The following is a 15547-nucleotide window of genomic DNA, read 5'->3' on the forward strand; positions in this document are numbered from 1 at the left end:
GATAAGTTGACAATAGACTTCCCCGCAGTGATAATGTTGTCTACTGTGGTTCCAGGGGGGGGTTTGCTATTACTGGTGAGAATGCCAAGCTTCTCCAGTTTTTTGTTCTTGGCATGCATGTATGTGGTGTAGTTTTGTCGCCTTGTCTGTTTGGCAATGTCATATAATTGTACTGATGTATCCTGTGTGCAGGCTGTGAGTGTGGACTCCATCTGAATTTCAAGGTTGTGGCGCCTGCTATAGAATTGGTACACGAGATGATTGAGAAGTTTACGAGAGGTGCGGTGGCAAAGTCTCTCTGAGTAGTCTGTGTTGTAGGTCGACCTAAGTGGGTTCGTAATCCGTAATCCATTCGGGATCTTTCCTGCTTGCCTGCATTCCTGTAGAAACTTGATGTCTGTGTCAATATGTGCAATCTTCTTGAAGATCCTCTCCACTTTAAGCCGGCAGTTAGTGGTGTCGATAGTAGTCATGATTCGGAGATGCCGGTGTTGGACTGGGGTGTACAAAGTTAAAAATCACACAACACCAGGTTATAGTCCAACAGGTTTAATTGGAAGCACACTAGCTTTCAGAGCGACGCTCCTTCATCAGGTGAAATAATTAGTGTAAATAGACAAGGTCTTTTCCCAAGGGTGGCAGGAGTCCAAAACTGGTGGGCATGGGTTTTAGGTGAGAGGGGAAAGATTTAAAAGGGATTTAAGGGAGAACTTTTTCACACAGAAGGTGGTACGTATGTGGAATAAGCTCCCAGAGGAAGTGGTGAAGGCTGGTACAATTACAACTTTTAAAAGGCATCTGGATGGGTACATGAATAGGAAGGGTTTAGAGGGATATGGGCCAAATGCTGGCATATGGGACTAGATTAACTTGAAATGTCTGGTCAGCATAAATGAGTTCGGCTAAAGGGTCTGTTTCTGTGCTGTTTATTTCTATGAGTCAATCTCATTGTTGGCTTTACAGTGGCAACATCCTCTAATTTAGCATTTGGTTCAGTTCAATGGCATCCAGTTTCTCAGTTACAGTGTACTTTTCAAACAGTCAACCTGTATATATGTCCAGGGAGAGACACACAAAAAGTTCATATAAAAACACATTTCATTCAATGTGGCTGAAACAGAAACAATTTTGTAAATGTCAGGAAGCCAATTCCAACCCATTGATTTTCATATTTGACTGCAGTACATTGCACTATATGCAATCAATCCCATTAGGAAAGTTAATTGAGATCTCTTAAGCACTCAATATTAATGTAAGCTTTGTAATTTAACCTTTGGAGCTTTCCTGAAACTCACCAGTGAATGGAAGGTGAGAAAACATTGATAATTGAATAGTTTGCATCCATGACAGAGAAATATATCAGCTGTTATTGAGTAATCACAACTGCCTTCCTACTTCCTCATATTAAGTGGTTTCTTCATAACACAGATGCTGATTGTTTACCCCACTTTGGGGATACCATCTAGTCTTGGCTGGTTGAGTGTATCTGACCTAGAGTGTTTAACTATCAAGTCACCATTGATGTCTCTTCTCATGTTTTACTTTTAGACCTTGGCACGGTGGCTCAGTGGTTAGCACTGCTGCCTCACAGCACCAGGGACCTGGGTTCAAATCCAGCCTTGGGCGACTGTATATGTGGAGTTTGCACAATCTCTTTGTGTCTGCATGGGTTTCCTCCGGATGCTCCGGTTTCCTCCCACAGTCCAAAGATGTGCAGGTCAGGTGAATTGGCCATGCTACATTGCCCAAAGTGTTAGATGCATTAGTCAGAGGGAAATGGGTCAAGTGGGTTACTCTTCGGAGGGTCGGTATGGACTTGTTGGGCCAAAGGGCCTGTTTGTACACTGTAGGGAATCTAATCTAATCTAATCTAATCTCAAATGGTAACAAAGATCCCAGAGGAACACTCTGCTGATCATGGGAGTGAGGCTTCAGCAGAAAGTTGCAGTTCACAAGAGGTTATACCCACAATATCAGGTCTAAAACACATGTGAAGCTTCTTCAAAATGTCAGAAGACCAGTGTTTCAAAAGGCTCAGAGTGCCACATTAAACAGTGACTATCAATTAGAACAAGATCTGCTGCCAACTGCACCTAGTGACCATATCTGACCAGTGGCTGTCAAAATAATCCCAGATAAGCAACATGTCCAGGTCCTGACCTCATTGGTATTTGATGGCTGTGGGGTGACATGATCCCCAAATGGATGCCATGTTCATCTTCTAATTGAGAATGCAGATGGGATTGTGATCTGGTAGTCTCAATGAGAGCACCCGCAGCACACAATGGCTGCCCATTGGAGGTTGGGTGCGAGTGCATCTTAAATGGGGGTGCTTTTAAATTGCCATAGAACAGAGCTGTTGGGGGGTAAGGAAGGGAAAACCTTTCCACAGGAATGATTGTGACCATGGTTGTGACTTTTCAGCTTAGCAGCTTCTTTGATGCTTTCAGAGGAGGCTCTGATGACCCTCTGACCTCCTGGGAGCAGGTCACCGCTGAGTAGTTGCTGTCCTCCTGGTTCAACTGCAGTGCCTGTCCAATGGTGGGAAAATTCCTTTAGCATGAGGTTATGACCCTTGACTGGGGCTTTATCTGGAGCAATCGGCTGATGGCCTTTGAGAAGGACTGCCATTGCAACCTTCTTCCATCCATAACACCAAGTTTCTTTTCTGGAAGCAGGACAGTGTTGGTGAGCTGTCCTAAAGCAGTGTTGTGATACATTCCTATTCACCAACCCAACTTGAAGAGTCCCTCAAAGGGTTGGGAGAACTCTGCCCGCTATCACCACATCTGTGTTTTTGCATTTAGCTTCCTCCAGAGCTCTGTTAGAAATATTTACAAAGATCTAATTGGTCAAAAGATTAGATTTTGCATCAGATTCCCAAACAGCTGCTGTGATATTTTTGGCCTGCAGTAATCCATCTTCCCTGACATCTTCATCATTGAAACATTCTTGAATTCCGTGTTGGCGACAAGAGACAAGGGAAGCTCACTTAAAAAATGGCTGATGATAACTCTAAGTATTCTGAAAAATGTAGTCCAGCAATTACATGATGAGTATTACATGATCACCAGATGTGAGATGGAACAGACCAATAATAGGCAAAGGATGCTCCTCAGAGGACCAATTATCTCTAGAATCTCCCTTTAGTAGTCACCAACCAGGGTCACTTCAATGGTCATGTATGCTACACCTTGCACAACCTTGGAGAAGAAGGAGCAGAGCAGTTATGCACTTCAGATAATTCTACAGTCAAAGAGGTGGTAAAGGTAGAATGCAATGCTAGCAATGTAGTGCTAGCAATTGATGTAACTGCACGGGATGCGCTTGTTATTCTGCAGTTCACTTAAGGTCTACCACTGCACTTAAGTGACTCAGTGGTTTGTCTCATAGCACCAGGGACCCAGGTTGAATTCCACCCTCAGGTGACTGTGTGGATTTTGCACATTCTCCCCAGGCCTCCATGGGTTTTCTCTGTGTGCTCCAGTTTCCTCCCAAAGTCCAAAGATGTGCAGGTTAGATGGACTGGTTATGCTAAACTGCCCGTTGTATCCAGGGATGTGCAGATGGATGAGTCATGGGAAATGCAGGGTTGCAGGGACAGGGCGGGCAGTAGGTCTTGGAGGGATGCACTTCAGAGGGTCATGTGAACTCAATGGACTGAAAGGCTTGCTTCCACACTTTAGGGATTCTATGATTCTATGGATCACTTGCAAAAGTCACATTCATCCCTAGTCAATGATGGCCCAAACAAAATGCAGTTCTGCAAACACCTAAGACCAGAATCTTCAGATCTTGGTCCAAGTCCTGTGTCTGCAACTGAGCATAAACTAAAAAACTGGCAACTGACTTGCGGTGCAGTTTTTATGTGAACCTTCAGGATGAGAAGCTTCCCAGCTGAAACAATGAGAGCGCTGTAGAGAGGATTGGCACTGACAGCACATTCTCCTTTACAGCACTGTAGGTCATAGTCTGTGTTTCAGGAGTCCTTAAGCCACTTTACCAATTACTCAGAGATGGTAGTATGTCAGGTAAATGAGGGAGCTGACTGGTAAGTGGCTGAGATAGTAGGGTAGAATGGATTGGGGGAGTAGGATGCCAAGTGGATGTCGGGATAGAATGTCAGATGCATGATATAGTTGGCAGGTATGTGGTGGAGTGGGGGGATAGTCTTCAGTTGGGAAAAGTGAAGCAAAGTGCCAGCAACTCTAATCTAATCTAATCTAATCTAATCAAAGTGTGAGGTAATGATGCCATGAGGATAACATGTGCACATGCCAGCTATGTCAAGAGGTAAAGTGCCAGGTGAGTGATGGATACAGATGTCAAATGGCTGAGGAGAGAAGGTGCCAGGTGAGTGAACTTATTTGGGGGGTTGCATCAATGGGAGAGAATTGGGGGCTCTCAGTGCAGGTCGATTCAATGTCAAGTTGAGTCAGTCTGTGTAAATGGGAGTCGGGCTGGTGGGAAGTGTGGTGCAGAGTGAATGGAGACGTCATATCTCAGGGAATTTCTCTAATCAAGGTTTACAGAATCACCTGGGGATTGAGTCAGGCGAAATCTTGGGCCAGCAGCTATGAAGATGTAGTGTTCAAGGGGGTTGACATTCAAGTGATGGGGGGGTTTAAGTCTGAGACAGTGTCATAGTGGAATGGGAGGTGGAATTTGGGTCCATGGGGAAGCCAAGATGGTGGGAGATGGAGAGACTGTGGGACCTGTGGGATGGGGGATGTTGGTGACTGGAAGGTCAGGGGTTGGATTAGAGGGCGTGTTATCAGATCCATTTGACCGGGTGGGAGGTTCATAGGGTCAGATTGGGTCTGTTGGCATTGGGAGTTGGGGAAGATGGATTTTTCAGTTAAGGGAAGAGATTTGGGGGTCCCCTTGTAGGGTCAGAGTTTTGGGCAGGACGTCGAATGTCTGTGGGGCATCAGGACCAGTGTTTATTGATGAGAGGGAAGGTCCATTTTTACAGTTAGACATTTTATTTCCTTGAAAATGTTTTGGCTAGCTATTCAAGTATCTCAGTTAGAACCATCCAAACTGTTTGACTCTGATTCAGATTTGAAAAGTATGGCACTGAAAAAGCACAGCAGGCCAGGCAGCATCCGAGGAGCAGGAAAGTTGGGCATAAGCCTTTCATCAGGAATGTGGGGAGCGGGGGTGCTGAGAGATAACTAGGAGGGGGGTGGGGCTGAGTGGAAGGTAGCTTGTAAGGTGATAGGTAGATGCAGGTGGAGGGATGATGATGATAGGTCAGAGCAAAGGGTGGAGCGGAAAGGTGGCAACGAAGATGGACAGATAGGACAGTTCAAGACGGCATTGCTGAGTTGGATCTGGGGAGAGGGGAGATGAAGAAACTGGTGAAATGGACGTTGATACCATGTGGTTGGAGCGTCCCATGGAGAAAGATGAAGCGTTCTTCCTCCAGGCATCAGGTGGCTATGATTTGGTGGTGGAGGAAGCCCAGGACTTGCATGTCTTTGGCGGAGTTGGTGGGGGGGGCAGTTGAAGTGGGTGGCTACAGAGCAGTATCATTGTTTGGTGCGTGTATCCCAGAGATGTCTCTGAAACGTTCCTTGAGTTGGCGTCCTGTCTCCCCAATTTTGAGGAGATCACATTGAGAGCAACAGACACAGTAGATGACATATGTGGAAGTATGGGTAAATCTCTGTCAGATGTAGAAGGATCCTTTGGGTCTTGGATGAAGGTAATGGGGGAAGGTGTGCGCGCAGGGTTTACATCTCTTGTGGTGGCAGGGGAAGGTGCCGGGAGTGGAGGGTGGATTATTGGGGGCGTGGACCTAATGAAGGTGTCGCAGAGGGAGTGGTCTCTGCAGAATGCTGATAGGGGTGGGCTTGGACATATATCTCTGGTGGTGGGATCTGACTGTAGATGGCACAAATGGCGAAGGATAATGCATTGTATCCGGAGATTGGTAGGGTGGAAGGTGAGGACCAATGGGGTTCTATCCTTGTTGCAGTTGGAGGGGTGGGGTTCAAGGGCAGAGTGCAAGAAGTGGATGTAATGTGCTAGAGTTGGAGACTCTTTTTGGAGGGTTCCAGACATTGCATTTTTCTGCTGGCAATAAGCTGGGGGTCCTTTGTTATTGGTCAGTGAGGCCTTTAACAAGACCTGTGGGTATGGGGTCTCAATGAACCTTTTCAAGGTGTTACTTATCATGTGCGGGGCACTAGAGATCATTCTACATTCTCTTATTCGGTTGCCCTATTTGTCGTTCCAGGTATGAGGCCACTAGCCTGCAGTGTGACATCATTCATGTGTTAGATGAGTTATTCGAATTTCTCTACAAGCATCCAACATAAGGCTGGAATATCTGCTGGCATATCATACATTTTTATTGGTGAGCCTAAATTTTGGCATCTGTATGCAACTCCATGAAATCTCCATTGTTGTCCCTGTCATGGTAACTCATGAAGTCACAGTCATAGCTCCAGAAATGAACCATAGTTGTAGGTTTTGAAATGATACTCATTGAAATGTAAATATTTTCTAGTGATTGTAATGACATCAGCCAGGTGGATCTCATAAAATATGATTTCTCTGATTGGGGTTGTTAATCTGGTCCAATCAGGGAGCCCTGGCTGACAGATAAAAACAGATGTCAGGTGGGAGGGGCAGGAGCTTGCTGAGTCTGTATTGTCTACACTTCTGTATGTAACAGTACTGTCTAATGTATAACTGTCATTGCTGTTGTCTCTTTATATCTTTATGTGAAACTGGGATTTGAGGTTTGTCCTCATGTCCCTGTAAACTGTTTGAATGGTAGGGTTTGGGGCCTGGCTTTGCTGCTCCTCTCCCTTGTAAAATTGCTGTCTCTTGTATGCAGCTGTAAATGTAACTGTTTGTTGTAAACTGTTTTTGTAATTTGTTTAATAAAATAAAAAAAAACAGATGTCAGAGATTCATATACTCAGAGGTGACTCAGAAGAAGCAGTACTATAGTCAAGGATTTTTACGTGTAAATAAAGGGTGACTTGGTGACAGGATACCAGCGTCTGGAGTTATTTCATGTCTGAGCTGGTACATTATGGAACTGCATCCTTGTAACGGATTGTAATGTTTTGAATAATCATCATCTTAGGAATCCTGAACCACTTCCTGCTGCACGTGTAAATGCCAATGAGTGCTGTGGGGTTAAGAAAAACTGATGCTATCATTAAGTCAACTTGATGGACCTCCAGACCTGCAGGGAAGCAATAAGGTAGCAAAGTGCCTATCTACCATTACCAGGGGTGTTGGTTTGAGACCTCAGCAGGGCATTATTTGGCCATCTAAATACTTCAATTGGCCCAAGGATAGGCAGGCTGTTCTCCTGATAAAGCAGGAAGGTGATGGACATAGCAAACCCCCCCTTTAACCCACCTGCTTGGATAACCCCTCTGCCTCTTAGTCCACCACCAGAGCTTGGCCAAATGTGCCCAGTTAGAATTAATCTGCCATAATTTGCTGTCTCCCAACATCTGATTTGTCTCAGATACTTAACATTTCTTCAGGTCTTCAAAGATTCACTATCTATTCAAGTGGTTTCCTGTTTTGACTATCACTAAAGAAATGTTGATACAGTTTAACAATGCATGGTAAGTCAACATCATTGAGAGACCAATATGTCAATGCATCTCATTCTTCTCATTGAAGAATTAGACAATGGCAAAAGAGTCTTGTCAAAGCAAGAAAAATATGGAGCAGAGAAATGAGTAGAGCAAAGTAACAGAAAGTTTGAAGACAACAAGTAAAAGCAAGATATTGATACAGAATCACTGAGACTAATGTTCGATGATAGGAAAAATAAAGGAGGAAGAAAATGCCCATGCAACAAAGCAAGATTAAGATGCAAGAAAAGCAGCAGAATGGAAATAAACGTAAGGGGAACAAAATGATAGCAAGACTTCTAGAAACTTTGAATTACAGAGGGAATCTTGAGCTGTCAGTCCATAGCTGCCTGAAAATAGCAAAATGGTAAAGAAGGCACGCAGCACGCTTGTCTTCATCAATCGGGACATTGAATATAAAAGGTGGCAAGTCATGTTGCAGCTGTATAAGACTTTTGTTAGGTCCCATTTGGAGTATTGTGTGCAGTTCTGGTCAGCGTCACACCATAGGAAGGATGCAGAGGTTTTGAAGAGGATGCAAAAGAGGTTTACCAGGATGTGGCCAGGATTGGAGTCCTATCAGGAGAGGTTAGGTAAACTTGGATTGTTTAAACGAGAGTGTCAGAGGCTGAAGGGAAACCTGATAGAAGCATATAATATAATGACAGGCATGGATAGGGTGGATAGTCAGAGTCTCTTTCCTCGGCTGAACATGTCAATCACTAGAGGGCATTGGTTTAAGGTGAGAGGAGAAAGTTTCAAGGTGATGTGTGAGGAAGGCTTTTTGCACTGAGGATGGTAGGTGTTTGGAATGCACTACCAGAGGAGGCAGTAGAACACATATGATAGCAATATTTAAGAAATATTTAGACAGCCACATGGAGAAGCAGCAAATGAAGGGACACAGACCTTGTGCAGGTAGATGGGAGTAGTTTAGAATAGCATCATGGTCAGCAAGACATGATGAGCCAAAAGGCCTGTTCCTGTGTTGTACTTAAAATGACTGCACAGAGTTCAGTATCCCATCACCAAGTCACCCTTTATTTACATGTGCACAGTACACTGGCTATGGCCAGCAGCTTGGAGTCAGTCCCTGAAGTGAGGAGATTCTAAATTCCCTGTTTCTGTCAGTCAACCAGGGCTCCCTGATTGGCCCAGGTTAATAACCCCAACCAAGGAACCACCTGGTTCCAATCCCTACAGTACTGCTCTATATTCGACGTTAGCTGAGTGAGTAACAGTGGTCTGGGGCTGGATTTTCTTGTCTTGCTTTTAGGCCAAAGTACTTCAGGCAGGCTTGAAGCATAATGCGATTTATATTATAACGGGTGAATCAAATATCAAATCAGGTACAGTAAGTGAAATAAAGTGGAAAACCAATCATGTTTACAAATAATTTTAACACTGTACATTTGCAACTGGAATCAGGGTGCTTCGCTCTTTTTCAATGTGATGGCAATTGCTACCAACATGACAATGGGTTAGAAGACCACAGACTATTGTACTGAAGTTATTGGCACCATTGTAGAAGGAAGCATTTTAGAGTTTGCACAATTTTGATGGTGTCAGGGTCATTTTAGAGGTATTATAAATCATCTGAGCAGTGAACCATGGGGAAACCATAGTTTGGTGCTGAGACACATTTCAAGAACATGTACAACAATGTGTTGCCTTCTTTCCATGAGATAGTGAAATCCTACAGCACAAAGTATAAATCCTTTCAGAACAGCAAACAATTGGAGTGCTTTTTGAAAATGTAAATGCCAATTAAATAACGTGGTGGCCAGGTTGTCACTCCTGACATTAGTAAGCTTTTAACAGAGAAAGCATTGGAAAAGAGGAAAAAAAAACATATGCCTTACAGTACATTATCTACTGGGTAAAACACTATGCTCCAGTATGATTAAAACTAGTTCTTACAGTGTGAAAAGTCTCAACTACTTTGATTACTTTTCCCTTGAAGTTCATCTCATCCATCTATTTGGCTGTTTCAAATGTTGCTATTTATGTGTTCATGGGTTTTAATAGATTCTGCACAAAAGGGCTTGATGACATATTTGTTCAGTAGAATCTCATTAAGAGTGCTTCATTAACTTCTAACCCATTAATTAATTCTGCTCAAGAGGTGTTTATACAGATGTTCATGGGAATGGATTCTATATGGAGGGTTTTACTGATGATTAGTTAAAGAGAAATGAACTTGTTTATTCTGACAAATTTATGAACTTTTCATAGAGGACTTCTTAACTGTATGTTCATGTATTTATTTTAATAGTTAGATAATCTTTTCAAAAACTTCAACATTTGTTATAAGACTGAGTGCTCTTTGTAATGGATATGAGAGAAAAGGGCTAAGATTTGGGATGGTACAGAGAATTACAGGGTTAAGGGATGGCACAGGAATGAGTGTTTTAAGGTGTGAGCAGGTGTTAAGGACTGAAAGTGTTGAAGTGACACCATGGTTAACCCCATCACTAGAAAAGGGCCAATGTCTCAGCGAATGGATATTAACTTATCTGCCTTGACATCAGCCAGCTTCTAGCCTCCTTTAGGGTTGCTGCTTGAGGAAACGCAATTTCTGCCAGCCCATATTTAAATCACATCGTCAGTGCCAGGTAGCAGGTGGAGTCACACATTCAGAAAATCTCCTAACTCCCATTTAAAACTTAAAAACCTAGTTTATGGTGTGAATGTTTTCCAAATTAATTCATTTTATTTTCTTATGCTAACAGTGTAAGGTTTAATATTCGTGGATACAAAAACTCAAGTACTGACTAAATAAATGAGATGAGCTTTCTCGCAGAGTTCAGTCACTTCTAGTGACATTTAGAAATGACTGCTTCATCCATCACTTACAACTTGTGCCCTAATTGCTGCAGTAGGCTATTTAATGATAACTGTTGTTTGTTAAACTTGTCCTTGGATATGTTAGATTGTTACAGTGTTTGTGTGGCCATTGCACAAAGTGTGAGCTGGTAATGGCATCGAGAGTAAAGCAGGATGTCTGGAACCTGAGTGAACAGGATGAGGAACTATAGATATCCTTAAATAATCAAGTTGAAGGGTTGTAATATTAACAGAACAATTACTGACTTTGGGGAACATGTACATTAAGTTGGGTGAATTTAATATCAAATCAGATACAGTAAAAAAAAGAGTAAATCCAACTAAGTTTCCAAATATTTTTAACAGAGAATATTTGCAACCTGAATGAATGGGACTCCAGTTTATAACAATTAGTTTTCAGTAACAGAGAGGTGGACAGTTAGCTATATACACTTATCACATAATTAACAATAATCATTAAATGGCAGTAAATCTGGTATATTCTTAACTTTCTGTGGCTAATATACTTGGCATAATGTAGTATATATTCATGTCTCACACACAGATATATCAACCTCAAGTCACTTTGTACATTTCAATGATGAATTCGTTTTCAGGAAGCTAAGCAATAAAGCGACAATTCAGACAGCCATTTTTGGATCCTTCACCTGAAATTGCTATATCTCTTGCACAAAATAGCAGTGCTATTTTGACACAATAATCTCGGTTGTTGTTTTTGGGAAAGCCTATTGTTACATGTTATAATTATTGTGGTGCCTCAATTAAGATTAACTTTATACACAATTGTGTTCATCATATTTCCTCAGAGGTTTCAACAATGCTGTTAATTCGACAGTTTCACCAAAGAGGAGCAGAGATAATCTAATAGAAAATGAATAAAGACCACTTCATGACCACAGGATTTCTCAATGTGCTTTTCAACCAACAACATACTTTTGAAGTGTGTGCTATAATGCAGGAGACATGACAACTATTTTATACGCAGCAGGGTCCCACGAATAATTAATGCTCATGCTGTTCTTTAAAATAGTTCCAGGGAATTTTTACATTCACCTAATTCAGCACTTCCCCATATGTTCCATAATTTCTCTGATTCCCAGGTTGCAGTTGTTTGAGCATGCCTCTTCTACTTTCCCCTTACCTCAACAGAGCTCACAGGAGATCCAAAAACAGACAAACAATATAGCTTTGCAATCTCCACTGAGACCACCTCCTTCACAAGACAGAAGTGTTCCTGTGAAAGACTGTACCTTCTTATTTTCTCTGTATATTTATTGTGGACTGAAACAAGAAAATAACAGTTTTAAAAAACATGGATTGCTGGAGTATTGCTGTACGTTTGAAAGTGAATAACTTGACACTCACTGTAAACACAGTTTATAGGCTGCTGCTGGTACCATCATTAGTTAAAGTGTGATTGCAGATAAGTTGGAGTGAAGGGGTTGTATACAAATGGAGCTTCAGTCAGTACAAGTAGCTGATTGGTCTCTGGCCAATAAGCAGTTACCAATAGCAAAGGCCTTCTGCCTGCCAACAGCTGTGTGATTGGTTCTCAGGGTGCTGAATAACATGGTGTTGTGAATAAGATAGAGAGAACCTTTTAGATGGCTACCTCCTTTGGAGATTGCTTTGTTCTCTGCAATAAAACCTACAGTAAGCATTTAGAAAACCAGCTTATTTTTTTCTTCAGCAGTTGTTGTAGCTGTGACTTTTAATTAGTAAGGAGGAACTGGTCCCTTGTGTCTCCAACAAATCAGTGAAAGCCTTCAGATGAGGCAGACCAAGAAGCAGCAGACTGACTAACACAAATAATCATAAGAATCACCTCAGCAACTCTACGACCAAGAACAATGGAACTATATTCCAACTACTGCCCCCCCACCGCACCTCCCCCACCACCACCCAGCCCCGCTATCCATAACATCCATTTTTCCCCTGTCCGTGTCTTCCTGTGCATAAGGAGGATAGATTTTCCATTCTCAGTTACATGCAGATAGGTCATAACTGTTTAGCTCCCTACTTTCAATACACAGGAATTTTTGTAAAATGCAGAAACATGGTCTGTGTTTTCTGTAAATCTCATCTGAAAGTCAGGTCAGTAGGGAATCTTTCTGTACTTTTCATAGTCTTTAGCCTTTGCAGTGATTGCATGAAAATTCGGGCTTCATTTTCAACACACTGCTGAAAGGAGGTGTGACAAAGTTAGGGGCTCATCTAGGATACATGTGAAACAGAGGCAATGATGGTTTGGGTGTGGTATTAGTAAATAAAAACAGGTAAAGGAAAACGACACGGAAAAGTCTGGAGAAACTCAGCAGGTCTGGTTACATCCGTGGAAAGAGAAATAGAGTTTATATTTTGAGTCAATTTGACTCCTCCTTGGTTCTTAATATGTCTTTGTTTTTTTTTGACTGAAGAAGTTGTACGACTCCAAATATTAGGTCTGTTTCACTGTCTACTAATGTTGACGTACCTGTTAGGTTTCTCCAGCATTCCCTGAGTCTTCATCAGATTTCTAGCGTCTGCAGTATTTTATCTTTAATCAGCTAGAGAGAAACACCAACTCCTGTACTACATCTAAAACATGACACTGAAAACAGCAGAGAGTTTCCTGCAGGTGGCAGAGTTGCCTCTAGCAACCATAAGGGAAATTTGACAGACATGTATCTGCGTGGGTTTGCTCTGGTTTCCTCCCACAGTCCAAAGATGTGCTGGTCAGATGAATTGGCCATACTAAATTGCCCAAAGTGTTCAAGGATGTGTAGGTTAGGTGCATTAGTCAGCAGTAAACATTGGGTGGAGGGGATGGGTTACTCTTCTGAGGGCCAGTGTGGACTTGTTGGGCTGAAGGACCTGTTTCCACATTATAGGGATACTACACAGGCGATGTCAGATATTGATGCACTATGGTGAAGGTAATCAGAGTCGAATTAGGAAATGTTTAAGTTTGCACATGCCCTAGCAAAATTTAAGGAAGAGAAATTGAGGCAGTCTTCATTTGAGAAAATGGCTAGGCAAATGAATTGTGCAATAAACGTCTGGACATTGCTCATGCAGGTTAAGTTGGCAGGTAAAGCACAGGACATTTATGCTTCACTGTCAGAGAAGGTTTCTTAGGATTATGATGTTGTAAAGAAAACTATATTGGCTGCATATAAGTTAGTAGCTGATGCTTATACCAAATGTCCTAGAAGTTAAGGAAATGGCTGGAGCAGGTCTATACTGAATTTGAAAGTGTTAAGCACTTTGCATATGAGCAGGATGAGCTAAAACCACAAATAAGAATGTATGTCAAAAACCAATAGTTCGCCAGGCAACAATAATAGCTGCTGATTATGATCTAATCCATAAAACTTAACCTATTTCCTATCACCCTCATAAATTTGATAGGGATAGAAAATGGACAGCAAAAGGAAGTTGTCAAGGCAGTGAATGGATAGCTGGAAGTGCCCCAAAGTCTCCTCCTCAGATCAGAAATTAATGAGCCTGGAGCTGGAGGTAACATTTGTTTGGAATGTGGGAGCTCGAGAGGAAAACCCATGGAACTTATTAGAGTTAAGAAAAAAATGAATCCGAAAAGGAAACTCAGAACAAAATGACTGTAATTAAAGACAATAGCTTTAATTACAATGAAGACAGCAGAAGTAAGGTGGCTCAGTGGTTTTCAGGAGTGCCTCACGGCATCAGGGACCCAGGTTTGATTCCACCCTCAGGCGACTGTGTGGAATTTGCGGATTATCCCTTTGTTTGCGTGGGTTTCTTCCCACGGTACTAAAATGTGCAGATTAGGTGGATTGGCGATGGGAAATTCAGAATTATAGGGATAACGCTGTGCGGCCATAATTGTCCGAATAGTCTGTTTCCACACTGCAGGGATTCTAGGAGACTATGTAGACACAACAATGAGTGTAAAAGAAGTACAGAGGGTTAAGGTTAAGGGAAGATCATCATCTTCAAGATGGTAGCACTAGCATCAAATCAGCATGACAAACTATCTACATCTGGCACATGCTCCAAGTCAATTGCAATTGATAGAGTAACACAAAATCAATTCCTGAAATGGCGGGACTACCTTACGCTGAAAGACTGGAGCGCCTGGGCTTGTATACCCTTGAGTTTAGAAATCTGTGAGGGGATCTGATTGAGACATATAAGATTATGGAGATCCTTCCTGAAGAAGGGCCTATGCCCGAAACGTCGAATCTCCTGTTCCCTGGATGCTGCCTGACCTGCTGTGCTGTTCCAGCAATAAAGTTTCAACATATAAGATTATTAAAGGATTGGACACTCTGGAGGCAGAAACATGTTTCCGCTGATGGGTGAGTGCCGAACCAGAGGACACAGCTTAAAAATACAGGGTAGACCATTTAGGACAGAGATGAGGCGAAACTTCTTCACCCAGAGAGTGGTGGCTGTGTGGAATGCTCTACCCGAGAGGGCAGTGGAGGCCCAGTCTCTGGATTCATTTAAGAAAAAGTTGGATAGAGCTCTCAAGGATAGTGGAATCAAGGGTTATGGAGATAAGGCAGGAACAGGATACTGATTAAGGACGATCAGCCATGATCATATTGAATGGTGGTGCAGGCTCGAAGGGCAGAATGGCCTACTCCTGCACCTATCATCTATTGTCCTGTATTGACAATCCAAGTCAAAGTTTTCTACAAAATATTAGCCAAAGCACTAATACTATAGCCATTACATGGACCGTGTTATATGACAAAAATTCAAATTTGGAAAAATGAGGACTTGGAGAAAGTGAGGACTGCAGATGCTGGAGATCAGAGCTGAAAAATGTGTTGCTGGAAAAGTGCAGCAGGTCAGGCAGCATCCAAGGAGCAGGAGAATCGACGTTCCTGAAGAAGGGCTTATGTCCGAAACGTCGATTCTCCTGCTTCTTGGATGCTGCCTGACTTGCTGCGCTTTTCCAGCGACACATTTTTCAAAAATGAGGACTTGTCAATTCCTTTTGAACGAGGCAGTTTTTCTAATGAGAAGATAGGTCTCTCCTATATTAATCACACTATGTTTCTGGTAAGTTAACATCTTTGAATACAATTAAATTGATCTGTTTTGTGTAAACCTGAGAA

Source organism: Chiloscyllium plagiosum, chromosome 4, assembly GCF_004010195.1.
Source record: "Chiloscyllium plagiosum isolate BGI_BamShark_2017 chromosome 4, ASM401019v2, whole genome shotgun sequence".
Taxonomy (NCBI): domain Eukaryota; kingdom Metazoa; phylum Chordata; class Chondrichthyes; order Orectolobiformes; family Hemiscylliidae; genus Chiloscyllium; species Chiloscyllium plagiosum.